The sequence below is a fragment of the Eschrichtius robustus genome, chromosome 11 (assembly GCF_028021215.1).
Source record: "Eschrichtius robustus isolate mEscRob2 chromosome 11, mEscRob2.pri, whole genome shotgun sequence".
NCBI classification, from domain to species: domain Eukaryota; kingdom Metazoa; phylum Chordata; class Mammalia; order Artiodactyla; family Eschrichtiidae; genus Eschrichtius; species Eschrichtius robustus.
Genome location: NC_090834.1, coordinates 97,952,499 through 97,968,749, shown reverse-complemented (window position 1 = coordinate 97,968,749; position 16,251 = coordinate 97,952,499).

Genomic DNA, 16,251 nt, shown 5'->3' with positions numbered 1-16,251 from the left:
CAAAATTCAGGTCCTTTGCTGAAGGCCACACAGCTAATAAGTAGTAGATATTCTACATGACATCTCCTCATGGTGGTTTGTCCTCAGGAGAGGATGGATGGCATTTCATAGAGAGATGAACTCTATCATCACATAGGTACAATCTAAAGTCCCTTCGGTGGCTAGAAGGCTCTGCCAACCTCTCCCCTCTCTTTCCTCACCAGTTTCTCTTCGCTCTGCTCCAGCCACACTGCATCCTTGCTCTTCCTCAAATGCACCAAGCACACTTCCACCTCAGGGCCTTTGTACATGCTGTTTCCTCTCACAGGAATGCTTGCCCCAGACACCCACAGAGTTGTAATCAGCTGCTGTTTCATCAAAGGCCTCCCAGACCACCTGTGATATAAAGCAGCAGCCTTGCCCTCAAAACCCTTATCCTGCTTTACCTTCTTCACTGAACTTGACGATTTATCATATATTTATTTGTTCGTATGCCTACTGCTCCAAGAAGGCAGGGACTTTGTTTTTCCATTTTGTTCACTGATAGGTATTCCTTGTACATAGCCCCTGCCTGACTCATCATAAGTGTTTAGCAAATGCGTAATGAATGAATCCATGAATGAATGAGCTGACTCAGGAGCAGGTAGCCAGACAAGACCAGGCCGATGGACAATGCAGGGAGAAGCTAAGGGGAGGGTTAGAGTGGCGGTGGGGGCAGTGTGCAGGAGAGGGCAGAGCTGTAGAAGCAGGCAGGACTCAGAGACAGAAAATCCAGCAGAATTACAGCCAGCAGAATGAGGGAGTTAAAAATTAGCCCAATTCTTCTAGGCCTTCCTCCCCTTCTACTTAGCAGTTGTCTGGTGAGCAGCTTAAAAGGCTGGGGGTGCACTTGGGTGCCCAGTTATGGAGACTGCTTAGGCCTAGACACTTGTGGTCATCCTCTTGGTCCCAGCCAACCTCTGAAACTGCAGAGAAAGTCTTCGGGGGAGGGAGTGGAGTACGCCACCAATCAGAGATTTGCAAAACAGGCTCAGTATCACGGAATTCAGGCAGGGAACTATAGCCCCTTATTCATATGGCCATTAGAACCAAGCTCAATGAGGCCTGAATGGCATGCTGGTTGGACTCTTGACACGCATGGGTGTCTTGAAGGTCATCAAAACTATCCCTCTGCTCCTGCAAAACTCCACCAAGAAGCACTTGAGGAATAATCCTTGTGGCAAACATGCCCTAAAGTGACTCCCCCATGAGTCATGCCCTTTTGTAATCCCCTCCCCTTGAGTGTGGGAAAGGACCTCTGACTTATTTCTAACCAACAGAATGTGGCAAAGGCAATGGGATATCACTCCCATGGTTATGTTTCCTTATAAAAGACTCCATCTTAGCAGACTACAGAAAGAGATGCCTTTGCTGCTTTGAAGAAGTAAATTGCCATGTTGCTGTGCAAGGGCCATGTAGAAGGAATTGTGGTGGCTTCTAGAAGCTGCCAGCAGCCACCAGCTGACAGCCAGCAAGAAGATGGGCACTTCAGTCCTACAACCACAGGAGATGAATTCTGCCAACATCCTGAGTGCATTTGCAAGTGGATCTTTCCCCAATCAACCTTCTGATAAGACTTCAGCCCCAGCCAACATCTGAATTAAAGCCTGAGCAGAGGAGTTAGCTAAGTTGTGCCTGGACTCCTGACCCACAGAAAACATGAGATGATAAATATGTGTGTGTTTTTTAAGCTACTAAGTGTGTGGTCAATTGTTATGCAGGAATAGAAACCCAATAGAATCCTATTTTAACAGATCTCTAAGGAAGGCAGCCCAATGCACTGCCCTTTCATCCTCATACCTTCACAACATTCCATTCTGTACTCAATTCCACGAGTATTCATTTCTACCATGGCGCAAGATGCCACCATATTTTTCACCTATAACGATGTCAAAAATAAAGAATTCAGACTTTCACCTGGGTAGCTTTAATTTAATTTAGAGAGAAAGAAAGAGAGAGAGAGGGAGGAAGAGAGAGAGAGAGATGTCCAGGTAGAAAACCTGAAATATATACATATGTGTATATATATATATATATATATATGGAAGTATGCTAGTGTCTTCTTGAAAAGTTTTTCTCTCCCTGGTAAAAGCCAGGTTAGCAAGAGGAAAGATTCTTGCATCCTTGCTTCTGAATGGAATCATGATGCAAAAGTCACCACAACCATCTTGCCACCATAAGGCAACAAGCTCAAAGACAAAACTCCAGCACAGTAATACCAGAAGAATGATAAAAATCTGGTCTTTGATGATATTGTTTAGCTGTTACACCAAACTTAGAAATTTCCACTTCCAGATTTTTTTCCTTATGGGATATAATTAAATGTCTTTATTGTTGAAGTTCCTGTTAGGTGTGCATTCTATTACTCACAGGTGAAAGCATTCCTAACAGAGACGCAATGTCATATGCGAGCCACTACGAAGGGCAGGGGAAAGTTTGGGAATGGAAATCTCTGCTAGAATCACGTGGAACAGAGAGGGAGAGATCCCCCAGAGGAAAAGAAAAGTGTGTCACCAGAAAAAGGGGAAATAAAAAGATGCTGAGCCAACAAGTCAGTAGCTGTCCATCTCCCACCCTGCCACCTGCCCATCCCCCCACTGCACCTCCCCAAAGGGGCTTCTTGGGGTACATGTTACTTACAGAGGGTCTAGAAAGAAGAGCAAGTCTGCATTCCCAGGTTATCACCTGGAAAGGAGACATGGTCCCTCCAGCTGGCCCCTTGTCCCTTATTCCCAACCCATGGGGGTGCCTCTGTGACCACAGCCAGGGCCTTCCCTGTTGGAGGTACCTGTGATATCTCATGGTGCTCATCTGGACAGCAATGGCCAGGAAAGCAGGAGATCTGAGGTTTAAGTCTTGACTTTGCCGTTTGCCAGGTGTGATCTTGGACAAAGAGCAGGGCTCAGTTTTTCTGCCTATAAAATGGGGCTACCCCATAATGAACAGGTTAAGTCGTAGTAAACAAGTAGGTTAAGCAACAGGACGTACCTCATAGGGTTACTTTGAGGGTTACAGAGAATATTTGTAAGGCACTAGATGGGGCTGGCCTCGTCATGTTCTGGAAGGGAGTGCTATTATTATCCATTTCCAAGAGCCTGTGCAGTTCTGCACGTCGGAGACCTTGAGATTTCAAGTGAAGACCTGGGCTCCAGGGCCACCCCAGGGCTCCCTTTTACAGCAGAGCAGATGGGCTCCCTCTGCCATCTTGGATTAGGGTCCCAGCTCATGCTGCTGGATGATGCCTCAGCCCATGGATTTATTTTTCCAGCTGTGAGAGTTGCTCTGTTTAATAGCTCCCATCCAGCTTCCCTCCGTGATTGAACTTGAAAGAGTATGTTTGCTTAACACCCACAATGTTCCAGCTCCCATAAAACACAGAAAGCGCATGAGGTCTGCGATGAGGGCTCTTGCTCACTTCTGAAATTGAGCTGGACAATCATAATTTTGGTTTAACCAAAAGAACCGCAGGTTTCTCTCTCCCCATCCAACACCTTCTGAGGCCTTGCATCTCTGCATTGCCTTCCAGGCCCTCACCCCAGGCGGCTCTCTGGGGTGTGCTGGGGTTTGCTTCTCAGCTACTGTCTTTGAGCGATCAGAACTGCAATTACAGGAAGATGTGGCCCAATCCCAGATGGGCTGCCTGGGCAGCCTCCACTCCTACCCCGTTTAGGTTCTCCATCCTTCTGGCTTTCTCTCCTCTGTCTTTCTTTTTCTTCTTCTCTTATTCTGCCTCTGTTTCTCTGATATTTCCCCCCTACCCCTTTCTCTCTCTCTGACTCATTCTCTCTCACTCGCTATCTCTCTGTATAACCGTTTGTCTCTGTCTTTCTCTTTATATCTCTGTCTGTTTCTATCTCTCCTCTATCTCTATTTCCCTCTTTTTCTCTCTCCAAGGCAGGGCCCACAACTTCTGGCTTACACATGAGGTCCCATCCCCCTCCAGGAGGCTGTAGTCCACAACCACAGGAAGACCTGTGGTCTTCCCCAATAGCCACATTCAACTAATGATAGGTAAGGACTAGAACTCATCCTCAAGACACAGCTTTATCATCATGTGTTCTCACCTGCTATGGAGAGGCACCTCCTGAAGAACTCCCCTGGGACCTGGGAGCTGTGCTGCCGAAGCAAGGATGCTGAGTACCTCTTCATGGTCCACCTGCCCTAACCAGACAAAAATTACACCAAAGTTCATGTGACTCATACCAAGAACCAGAAACACTTAGCTCAGCCTTTCCATCTTGCAGATGAAAACAAAAACAGAAGTTCAGACAGGTGAGCCTTTGTGACCCAGGTCACACAGAGGAGTGATGTCAGCTGTGCGACTGGAGAAGTGACAAGACACAGAGTCTCTGTTTCTTCATCTGTAAAATGAGGACAGCTATTGTGAAGATGAAATGAAACAATGCCCCTGTGCCAGGCACAGACCTGGCACACAGTGAGCTCTCGGTATGAGCTATATTAATCATTGTGATTGCTATTATATCTATCAGGGAGGGTGGAGCACAAGGTCCTGGTTCTTTCTCTGGCAGGCGTTTTGCAAACCAGAGCCCCTTCTTCACCTGACCTGGCAGAGAACTTTCCTTTGGGTCCTCACCACCAGCTCCTGCCTTCAGTTCACACCCCCAGACACATCTCAGAGCTCCCCCACCCCACTCCACTATGGCTGCCGCTTCTCCCGAACAAGAGGCCAGTTCAAAAGGTTTCCCCATTCCTCCCGCCATGGACACAGTAGCCCATTCCCCCTGGACCCTGAGCTGGCAGAAGAAAGCACAGGCAGGAGATCAAACATGGGCTGAATGGAAGACAGAGGAGACAGAATGAGGGGTGAGAAGGGGCAAAAAGAATAATAACTTCCATCCAAGTCTCTTCCCATAAACCCACAGCTCTTTGAAGCCAGCTTTCCTTTAATTAAATGCATTGTTATTAATGACCCTTTCATTAGAAGTGGAAGAAATGGAAGCTTTCTGGGCAGGACAATGCCCAGCTCTCCGAGGCCTCCATGGGGCCTCGTGCATGGGAAAGCACTCCATGGCCTGGCAGATACCTCCATGTGCCAAATGCCAGTGGACATGTCAAAGGGGTTTGAGAGTGGGTGGTGACTGCACAGACACCCGTGGGTTCCCCCTATATTTGGAGCTGCCTCTGTCCTCCCGCTAACAAGCCTCTTAGGCTGGGGCTGGGGTCAGCAGAGTCTCTACCGCTGCAGTCCAGTTGGTTCCTTTATTCCACAAATATTTAGTGAGCACCTACTATGTGCCCAGCCCTGTGCAGAGTCGAAAGGGCAATTCAGACACAAATCCTGCCTTTGTAGAACACAAATCACAAAGCTTGTCATCAGAACAGAAGAGACCATTTATAAGACAGGAGCCCGGGTGTTGAGAGGTATAGGGTCCCACATTCTAGACTTTATCTGACACTTTATATTCCCCTGGGAAGCTCCACAACTTTTCCTGGCCACCTCGTATCATGACAACGGTCTCCCTCACTGAACTCTCTCACGCAGTAGTCCAAACTCAAGGTCACTGATTATTTGTCACTTGCTGTAACAGACCCTTGGCCATGCTCCCTTCTGCCCACTCCCATCCACCCCAACTAAAGGGATTGTCAAGTCACTATCTCTCTGCCATCTCTGTGGCCAGCTGACTGGGGCAAGTGACTCCCCCAGAGAGTAAGAGAATGTCTTTTTTGGAAAGAAACAAATTTTTGGCATTCTAATCCTGGAGGGAACTAGGAACTAGTGCCCATTCAATGCAACAAATCAGAAGATGGAGGCCCCAGGCCACACAGCCTGCCTCTGACACCCTGAACCTAAATGTGGGAACTCTTCTGATGGCTTGGAGGTGCTCAGTCCCGAGGGGACAGACACAGTGTCATATGGGACTCATATTTGAACCAAGGGAAGACTGTCCACGCTCCTCCCATGTTGTGGCCTTAAGCAAAAACACTTCCCTTCACTGAAGCTCTACTGACCCCTGTGTGATGGGGCAATGCTAGACCAGTCAGTGTGTGGTTACCACCTGCCGTGTGGTGGGGCACTCAACAAGCACCCTTGCTTAGTACAAGCACAGACATGGGCCGTGAGCCTTGTTTCTCCCCAATTACAGGTGAGGAAACTGAGGTCCAGAGAGCTCAGGTATCTTGACAAGATCACATAGCACGTGAATGGCAGGCCCAGGATCACGGTTGTACAGCATTCCCAGCCCTGGGGTGAGAAGGAAGAGCAAGATTCTGGCCACACGCAGTGGTTAAGAACCTGCCTGCCAATGCAGGTGACACGGGTTCGAGCGCTGGTCTGGGAAGATCCCACATGCTGCGGAGCAACTAAGCCCGTGTGCCACAACTACTGAGCCTGGGCGTCTGGAGCCTGTGCTCCGCAACGGGAGAGGCTGCGACAGTGAGAGGCCCGCGCACCGCGATCAAGAGTGGACCCCGCTCGCCGCAACTAGAGAAAGCCCTCGCACAGAAACGAAGACCCAACACAGCCAAAAATAAATAAATAAATAAATAAATAAATAAATAAATTTATTAAAAAAAAAAACAAAAAAAGGTTCTGGCCGCCACTTCCTGGGGACTTGGGCTGGTCCCTGATCCTCCCCAGGCATCTCTTTCACCTTCTGTCAAAAGAGAGAATTGGACAATGAGGGGTCCATGGAAAGATTCTAGGGGTTTGGAATTCCTCTAAATCTTATTAGAAGCTTTGAGGGTGTGTGGATAGGAGTATGGACTGGAGAAAAGGACCAGAAACTTCATCAGATTCTCCTAAAAGTGCCTGACTCAAGAGAGCTTAAGAACACAGAACTGGGTGATCTCCACGGGTCCTTTGTGTGTGCCGTTCTGTGATTCTGAGTCCAAGGGTCGTTTTGTTCCTTCATTCACGCAAACCTTTAGCAAGCTCTTACTTTGTATCAGGCCCAGAGGGGCCCTTCTTTTTCCCACATTCCCAGGATGGCCCTCGGAGTGGAAAAAGAAGGTAAACGTGAGCTCCCCATACATTTCTTCTGCTGAGAGCCCTCCCACTGGCCCACACCAGATCCCGTCCCACGTCAATCATTTCTTCTGGGACCTCCCCCTAATGGCGGCCTGTCCCTCCAGAGAAACCCTCCCCTCCCCTCGCACCTGTGCCCGGCTCCCTGACTTCCTCCTCTAAGATGTGCTTTCTGAATGATGAGCTGCAGGACGGCGAGAGAAGAGCTGGTGTCTGTCCCAGCCCCACCAGCCTGGTCACAAGGGACTTTTGGAAATAATTAGCAACAGGCCAGGGACACCTCCCCAGCTCATTCATCCCATGGGGGTAGGGCTGGGGGGGGGGTTGGGGGCGGGGTCTGCAGAACAAAGGGGTGAAGTGAGAAGGGCGAGAATGGAGCAACGAGGCCCCAGAAGGCCCTGCCCTGGCGCTTGATGTCCTGGTGCAGCATTTGAGCTCCAAGCTGCGGTCAAGGGGCGGATGCCAGCCTGGTACAGCCAGCGCCGGTGAGAGAGCCAGGAGCTGCTGGCCAACTTTCCATGACATCAGAGGCCAGCCTGGGCCAAGCCTGCAGGGGCAGAGAGGTAGCTCTGCACTCCCCTTCCCTCCTGTCTACAGGGGGCCCCTGTGCCGTGGTTGGATGGATTGTCAGGGTGGAGGAGTGTCCCCACGGAAAGCTGCCAGGAGCATATGCAGAGCAGCCACTGGCTGCCCCCAGATGGAAACAGCCCAAACCGCCAACAATGGAGAGATGACTTATTCTACCTCCGTCCACACGATGGAGTACTACACAGTCCTTCAAAATGATGTCTACAAGCCCTTTTTAGAGAAGCTGGGCTCCAGGCTAAATGGAAGAAGAACAGGGCACAGAATGGTGGACACGTGTGATCTCTTTTTAGACACGTTTGCCTATAATTTATATTCAGTCTGCATGGGAATTGCATTAAAAATCTTCAAGGACACTGACAAGGTCCCAAAGACTCTGACCCGGCTGCCCCTCCAGCCCCATCTCACACCATTCCTCTGTCCCCTTGCTCAGCTGCGTTCAGCCACAAAGGCCGGCTGTCAGCACCTCAACACACCCAAACCTCCTTCTAGCCGAGTGCCTCCACTTTCTGCCTGACACCTCTTCCCCCACCCCTGCACTGCATCTTATTCATTGTCTTTCAGGTCTGGCTGAAATGTAACTTTCTCCTATTCTTTATGTTTATAAGGCTCCTGGCAACACATGATTATAAATTCAGTAGCATGTTATTTGGACCATGTGTGCCTCCACCCTCACCCCAAAGAGGCTGTAAGTTCCCCCAGGGAAGGCAACATGCTTGTTTTGTTCACCTCTGTACGCCTAGCTCCCCAGACAGTGCTTGGCATACAGTAAATGCTCAATAAATGTTAATTGAATGACTGAATGGGTTTGGCACAATAGTGGCTAACATTTATTCAGCAGTTACCATGGGCCAGGTGCTTTATATGTAATAGGTCATGACATCCTTACAACCATTCTAAGAGGCAGGCACTATGGATGGGCTAATGCTCCACTTTACAGATTGGAAAACAGGAGAGTTAAGGAATTTGCCAAAACCATGCAGGTAGCAAGAGGCAGAGTCAGGATTTGAATTATGGCTGTCAGTCTGCAAAACCCATATTCTTAATCCCTCAATTCCCCAGGCTCTCCTAAGTGAACAAGGGAGGAGTAGGAAAGACAGGAAAGAAATATGGCAGCATGGAACCGGTGAGATCTCTGGGTGATGGGAAGGGCTTAATGATTTTATTGTTTTCTTTTCTACAACTGCGTGTATTTTATTTACAATCAGAGAGAACCAACAGTACAATAGTATTTTTTACTAAGAGATCAGCAAGCAGCCCTGATGTCACACTGTAAATTCTCCCAGAAGCTCCAGCAGCCCTACAGTCATGAGAAGACAATGTTGGAGCCCATCCCCTCCATGGGGCTGCCCAGGAGACCACCCAACATCAGCGAAGTTCCCACTGGAGGTGGAGGATCCCTAGACCATCTGCGTGGCCTGCCCCCCCCCTCACTCTCCACCTCCTCACATTTCTCAAACTGAAGAAAAGGTGGCCGACAAGGAGAAGGTTGTCCTCTCCCTCACCTCCTCTCTCTCACCCACCCAGCTTGTCCTCCAGCCTTGACTTGTGGCCCCCCCAGACTCGGGATGAACAGCACAGCCCACCCCAAAGATCTTGCACATGATTCCATTTTGCTTTATGCATCCCAAATGGTCTGTCCTTTACTGGCAGGGTTTGCAGCAAATTATTGCTGGTGAAAACAGGAGGCTGGGGTTTGGAAACCAGATGAAGCTTTTACTTTTACTGGCTATGGGGCCAGGGTGATTCCCAATAGGAAGCATCCTGTACAGACAAGCTCCATCCACTCATTCATTCATTTAACAGACACATGTTGAACATCTACTGAGTCCCAGGCACTGTGCCCAGCTGGGGAGTGTGAATGGGGAAGAGTGATGCAATCACGGCTCTCATGGAGCTGACACTGTGGTCGGAGAGAAAAGACAAGATGCTAAGATGGAATATGGGGGTGGGGGACGACTTGGAGAGGGTGGCGGACGAAGCCCACCCTGGGATCTGAAGAGCAAGAGGAGGGGAGAGCTGGAAAGGAGGGGCGTGCCCATGGGGAGACAGCTGTGCCCGCGGGGAGACATTTATGCCTGAGGTCCTGAGGGGGAAAGACACTGGTGTGTTCAAAGAACTGAGAGCAATCAAGCCCACTTAGACCCCAATCGAGCCCACTTAGACCCATGCAGTTGGCAAACATTAACGAGTCTGACCATATCAAATAAGGAAGGGGTCATAGACCATTCACACTTACAGCGGTAGACTTATGACCGGTACACTCATTCTGGAAAGGTTTGGCATTATCTCCTAAAGTTGAACATTTAAACCTATGATCCGGAATATTCAACTCCTGGTATACACACAAGAGAAACTCTTGCCACTGTATGGCAGGACATACGTATGAGCAGTTTCACAGCAGCACTGGTCATGAGAGCAAAACCTCATAAGCAACCCAAATGCTCAGCTATGGATGAACCAACATAGTGAATTCAAAGAGTGGAATATCATACAGTTGTCAAAATAAGTGAACCAGAGAGGAGCCATCACAGATGGGAGACTAAGGAGACATGACAACTAAATGCAGTGCGGTGTGCTAGATGAGATTATGGAACAGAAAAACATTAGAGGAAAAACTGGTGAGATCAGAATAAAGTCTGTAGTTTCATTACTACTGTTGTACCAATGTTAACTTCTTAGTCTTGATAAATGTTCTGTGGTTACGTAAGGTGTTACTATCAGGGGAAGCTGGGTGAAGGGTGGATGGAAATTCTGTACACTTTCGCAACTTGTGTGTAAGTCTAAAATTATTTCAAAATAAAAAGTTAAAACAAAATTTTAAAAAAATAAGTGAACCAGGGCAACACACAGTAATAGGGATGAATCTTAACAATAGAATATTGCCATGGTCTGAATGTTTGTGTCCCCCCCAAAAATTCATATGTTGAAAACCTAATGCCCAAGGTGATGATATTAGGAGGCAGGGCCTTTGGAAGGTGATTAGTGCCCTTATAAAAAGAGCTAGCTCACCCCTTCCACAGTGTGCGGACACAGCAAAAAGTCAGCAGTCTGCAACCAGGAAGAGGGCTCTCAAGAGAACCTGATCAGGCTGGCACTCTTATCTTGGACTTCCAGCCTCGAGAGCTGTGAGAAACAATTTTCTGTTGTTTATAAGCTACCCAGTCTGTGGTATTTTGTTATAGCAGCCCAAACAGAGTAAGGCAAATATTAAGTGAAATGAGTAAGTTCCAAAAAGGTTACACTGCAGCATTATAACCATCTTTATAAAGATTAAAAAGAGATATAAAATAAAAATATATACAGGTCTAGTTCTGTGATGAATAAACTGTGTGCACTTGTGCAAGTCCCTCTGTTTCTCAGCTGGAAAGTAGAGCTCACGACCCCAGCTCTGCTTTGTTGGAAGTTATTAACACGGTAGATTCTCCTCAACAGAGTTCCACTTGCCTGGTTCATGGGATGAGCCAGTGTTATCTCTGCTCTTGTAAACATCTGGGTGACGGGGGCGGCGTGCTGAAGGTAAGTGACTGTGACTAACGTGTCCCTGAATTTCCTCCCCATCACTGAGTTCCAGCCTTACCAGGAGGCAGTTGTGTGGTTACCACACCTGTCTGCGTATATCCCTTAAGCTCGATATCATGGACTTGAACTTAATATGAGGAAAATCATGAAATACAAGGACGAAACAAAATAATGTTAATATTTCTATGAATGCTTATTTGAATGTTTTGGAAATATTCAAAAAAAGGGTGAGTTCCCCCAAATCATGGCTTTCAAATTAGATATAAAGAAGATGACTATAAAAGATGGAGGTTGGGGATTATAAAAATCCAGGATTCTGCCATCATATTATTTCCAAGTATCTGTAAGTTCTCCCTTCTTTTTAAAGAAATTCAGATGCTGCATCATGGGTGTACTTCATACAAGAAAGAGGAAAAGGATGCCAATAAGTAAACCTATATGCCAAGAAAACTCTTGGCCTCACATCAACATGGAGGCCCATTTGTAGTTTTAGCCAAGATAAAACGTGTGTAACTGTTAGGATTCCCCTCTGACCAGCTTTGATTTCCTAAAAGGTTCTGGACAGATGGTTTCAGGCGAGGTTTCTCTTCTAGAAAGAATTCTCTAGACAAAGCACCTACTATGCACCAGGTACTAGGTGCTTTACATGCAGCATTTACCATCTTTCACCTTAGTTACTAGTCATCCCATTTTATAGATGACAGAACCGAGGCTTAGGATTCATGGTGACAATCCTAGTGTGGACAAAAATCATGGCGTGGGGTTACTTCCAGTCTCCCCCCAAGGGCAGTGGACGGAGACCTGGATTATAGCACTTGCTCTGCTCTCAACCACCATCTCTACAACCTTAGGTGACTTACTTTCTCTCTGGCCTCCGTGGTCTCCCGTGGGAAGTAGAGGGTTTGTACTTGTATTGGTTATCTACTGCTGCGTAACATATGACCCCCCCAAAACATAGTGGCTTAAAACAACAGCACTTACTATCTTAAAGTTGCTGAGGGTCAGGAATTGGTCAAAGTTAACCTGAGTCCTCTGGCTCAGGGTCTCTCACAGGCTGCAGTCAAGCTGTCCTCCAGGGCGCAGTTATTCTCAAGGCTCATCTGGGGAAGGGTCTCCTTCCAAGCTCACTCACGTGGTAGTTGGCAGGATTCAGTTTCTCCTTGTTGTTGGCTCCTCACCATGTGGGCATCTCCGTAGGGCAGCTCACAACATGGCGGCTGGCTTCATTAGCGTGAGCCGGGGAGAGAGGGCAAGAGAATACCCGTAAGATGGAAGTCACAGTCTTTCCTAACCCAGTCACAGAGGTGACATCCCATCATTTTTTGCATATTCTATTCTTTAGCAGTAAGTCACCGGGTGTAGCCCACACTCAGGGGAGGGCATGACACAGGGTATGAATACCAGCAGGTAGGAATCTTTAGAAATCACCACAGTGTTTCATCTCTCAGAGGCCTCTCAAGTTCTTGGATTCTTGGGGAGAAATTTCCCCCAAGGTTCTGGTTAGATTGACTTAAGATTTGGGAGGAAATAAGGAGAGACGTACATCCCAGGAATGCCTCTTCCTTGGTTCTAGCATCTTCTATGAGCATTAGGCCTTGCTCCTCCCCGCTGCCTCTACCCTCTGCCAGGGCTCCTCTTCCCTCTGTGCCAGATGAGACCATGATGTGCAGGTAGAGGCGGTGAGCGCAGGGTGGGGGCGGGGAGAAGCTGTCGCTGCCCCGTCAGTGCCAGAAAGTAGGAAGGCTCTTTACTGAATTATTTTGGAGATGGAAAGAAAAAGAAAAACCGAAGACAGATCATTCAGATGTTAAACATGAGAAAGAACCATGAAAAAAAGAAGAAGCCACCTGAAAATCTGTGAAGATGCACCAATTACAGTGTTGCAGAGAAAGGCAGTTCCCAAGAGCCAATCCCTCAGTAGCTTAGCCATGCATCGCCTGTGACCCCTTCCCTCTGAAGGAAGGAAGAAGGAAGGAAGTTGCAGCGTGTACCTCCTGCAACTTGCAGGGAGCTGGCTAATGTGTGTGGGACAGAGGGGCCCCATCATGGAGCCTGGAGGACCGTCTGCTGCTTCCCCTGACACTCTCAGCTCTTCTAGGAGCCATGTCTATAGGCCCATTTAAAGGAAAGAGCAGGTTAAGGTCTGACAATATTAAAGTAAACTTGCAGATAGCATCGGCCTGAGCGAGTGAGAATGTCCTGCAGTGAAAATGGGTGCAACGATCAAGAATACATGTGTGTTTCAGTGTCTTTTTCGTACAGGAGAAAATAAACAAGTAAAAATCCACTGCAAGTTAGTATTTCTATTTATTTATATGCCCTGTAATTCACAAAAAGTTTTGAAGTGACTATTTCCTAGGAAGCCCTTGGCTCTAGCAGGGCTGGGTAATAAGGATCAGAACTTGAACCTTGTAGCTCCAAAGCATGACTCTGTGATAAAGGGCCCATCTAACTTGTCTGCACCCTTCATCCCACCACTATTTCTGGTGCTGTTTGTCACTAACACATTTCAGAGCAGCATGACTGGCCTGGGCCAGTCAAAGAACTCTCAGCCCAAGTTCAGATGACCCTGGCAGGGCAGTTCTGGGCCCTTCCTGGCTACATGGCTAGGACCAAGCAGGTCAGCAATACCCCTGAGAAATCACTGCACCAAGAAGGCATGTACAAGGTGATAAAATCCCAAAGAGGGCTTGGCCTCAAACATCCTTGGGACTTGGGTCAGGCTCCGTCTCTGGCCTGAGGGCTTGGTCTAAAGCAGAATTTTCCAATGTGTCCACTGGTTCCACAGGGTATCAATTAGAGCGATGGGAGCATGTCAGCTCCTTGAGGGCTGGGGCTGTGTCTGCCCTCTTCACTGCTGTATCCCCAGCACCTAGAAGTGTGTCTGGCACATAGTAGGCTCTCAATAACTCTTTGTTGAAGGACTCTGAGATAAGGGTTCCATAGTCCAGTAAGTTTGGGAAACATGGGGCAAACCAAGATAAACAGGTTTCTTTTGTTCAGGCCTTCTTATATACACTTCAATATACTAATGTGTACTCTGGTGCCCCAAGAAGGGGTACAGATGCAGGGCTTTCCAGATTCACTGAGCCATGGACTTTTTTCTGGTAGAGCATGGGTTCTACAGTCTAGAACCACAATTGTCCAGTCTTTCCATCTATATGTCTCTCTTTATCTTCCTCTGAGTTCCTCTGGAGAGAAAGAAGACAGCTATGTGGGTTCATGGCTTCGGTTTCAGGTGGGTTCTCCCCAAGTGATGTCAAAGACACCTGCCATCCTCTTCAAGTTTACATTCTACCAGCTTAGCAATCCCAGAGGAAAAAAGGCTGCATAAATCCCTGCCAAGTTTCTCACTGGCCCAGCCTGGATCACATGACCGTCCCTGAACCAAGCACTTGGCTAGAGAGTGGAGTGTTCCAGCTGGGCAGGCCGGATCACATGCCCAGTCTTAGAACCCAAACAAAGTCAGGTCTATCTGAGCCTCAGGAGCCCATGGCTCCCCAGAGAAAAATCTCAAGCCTATTACCAGAAAAAAAGGGAGAGGAGGAAGACATGCAGGGCTGGGAAAACAAGGAATGCCCCCCAACTTCTATATTGGGTGCTGGCATATGGCCAAGTGGGGTGAAGGCTCTGGAATGGTGGTTTAAGGCTCCCTGCCCTACTCTCATGCCCTCCCCCAAAGGCTGACAGCTTATGGAGAATGATAGTAACAGTCAGGCTTGATTTGGGGCAAAGAGGAAAGAAAATGAAAATGACACATCATATTAACCCTCACAACAGCCCTGAGAATTAGGTACTGTGATTATCCCCATTTTACAGATGAGGAAACTGAGGTTAAGAGAGATGAAGTCACTTGCCCAAGGTCATGAAGATAACAAGAGGCATAAAAGGGTAGGTGAGGTGTGTGAGTGTGTGTTGGAGGCTGTGGTAAATCAGCAGAGAGAAACTAATGTTTTGCAGGCTGTACCTTGGGATTCTGAAACCCAGAGTTTCAGAGCTTTCTGGACTGTCCAACTGTTATTCCAGGGAAGAGAACAGAGGTACTTCAAGAGAGGCTGGATCCCAGCCAGAGGGCTGCCCTGGGTTTCGGAGGCCTCAGTTCAGCTCTACAGCGTCACTGCAGTAGTTTGTAATTCGAGCCACCTTCATTGGAACCAGCAGAACGAGGAAGCAGAACTTCTGCCTCTTTCTCACTGCGGAACCCCTTGCACAGGGGGCTGCAGGGCAGCATAGATGAGAAAGATCTAGAACTCTAGAACCTGTTCTGGGGCACATGGCCACTGGGAGCCTGGAGTCCAAGGGGAGGCAGGAGAGGGAAGATGGGCACTGACCGGGCAAGCAGACAGTCCTGGGCTCGAGTCTCAGCTCTGCACCTACTGTCGGTGTGAACTTGAGGATCTTCCTTAGTGGCTCTATGCCTCAGTGTCTTCACAAAATGAGGATAACAGTAGTACCTATCTCAGAGTTCTTGATTAAATGTGATCTTGAATGTAATGTGCTTCATTTTCCTCCCTGGATCACCTGAGAATATTATGGGGCAGCTTTCAGAAGGTCCAGAACCTTCCATGGTCCTTTGCCGTGATAACTACTTTGGGACAGTTTCCTCAGCTGGCCCCTTGACCCAAAGGTCTCTTGCCCTATGGGCTTGGTAGGCAAAAAGCATGGGCCCCTTTTCGGTGGCAGCAAACATGGGCTCGCGGGTTTGCACTGACCCCTTGTCGTGGGCCACACCTCAGGGTCCGTCTTACACTTGAGATTGGCCGTGAAGGTAATGAGGAGGGGGTCACTAGGGCCTCCCCACACTGCTTGGTTTCTGCCTCTGTTCTGTCCCAGGTGCCCCAGGTGCTGAGAGGGCAGCCGCCTGGAGTACAGGGTCAGGGCATGTCCTGTGTCAGTGACCGGCCCTGCTTAGATGCTCTATGGAAACGCCCGCCCGTTGCTCCTATTGAAGGTAGGACGTTCGCTCGGGCCCCACTTTTCCATGGCTCATCCTAATGCGCAGCAACCTGGCAGCTCCCATGCAAGGCTGGGTGGGGCAGCCGGGTGTGGGAAGGGGTCCCTGAAGTGTCACCTTGGTCTCCCGCCAGGCCCAGGCATCACAGAATGACAGCCGCTTCTGTTCCTTCTGGGGAGAAAGGAGT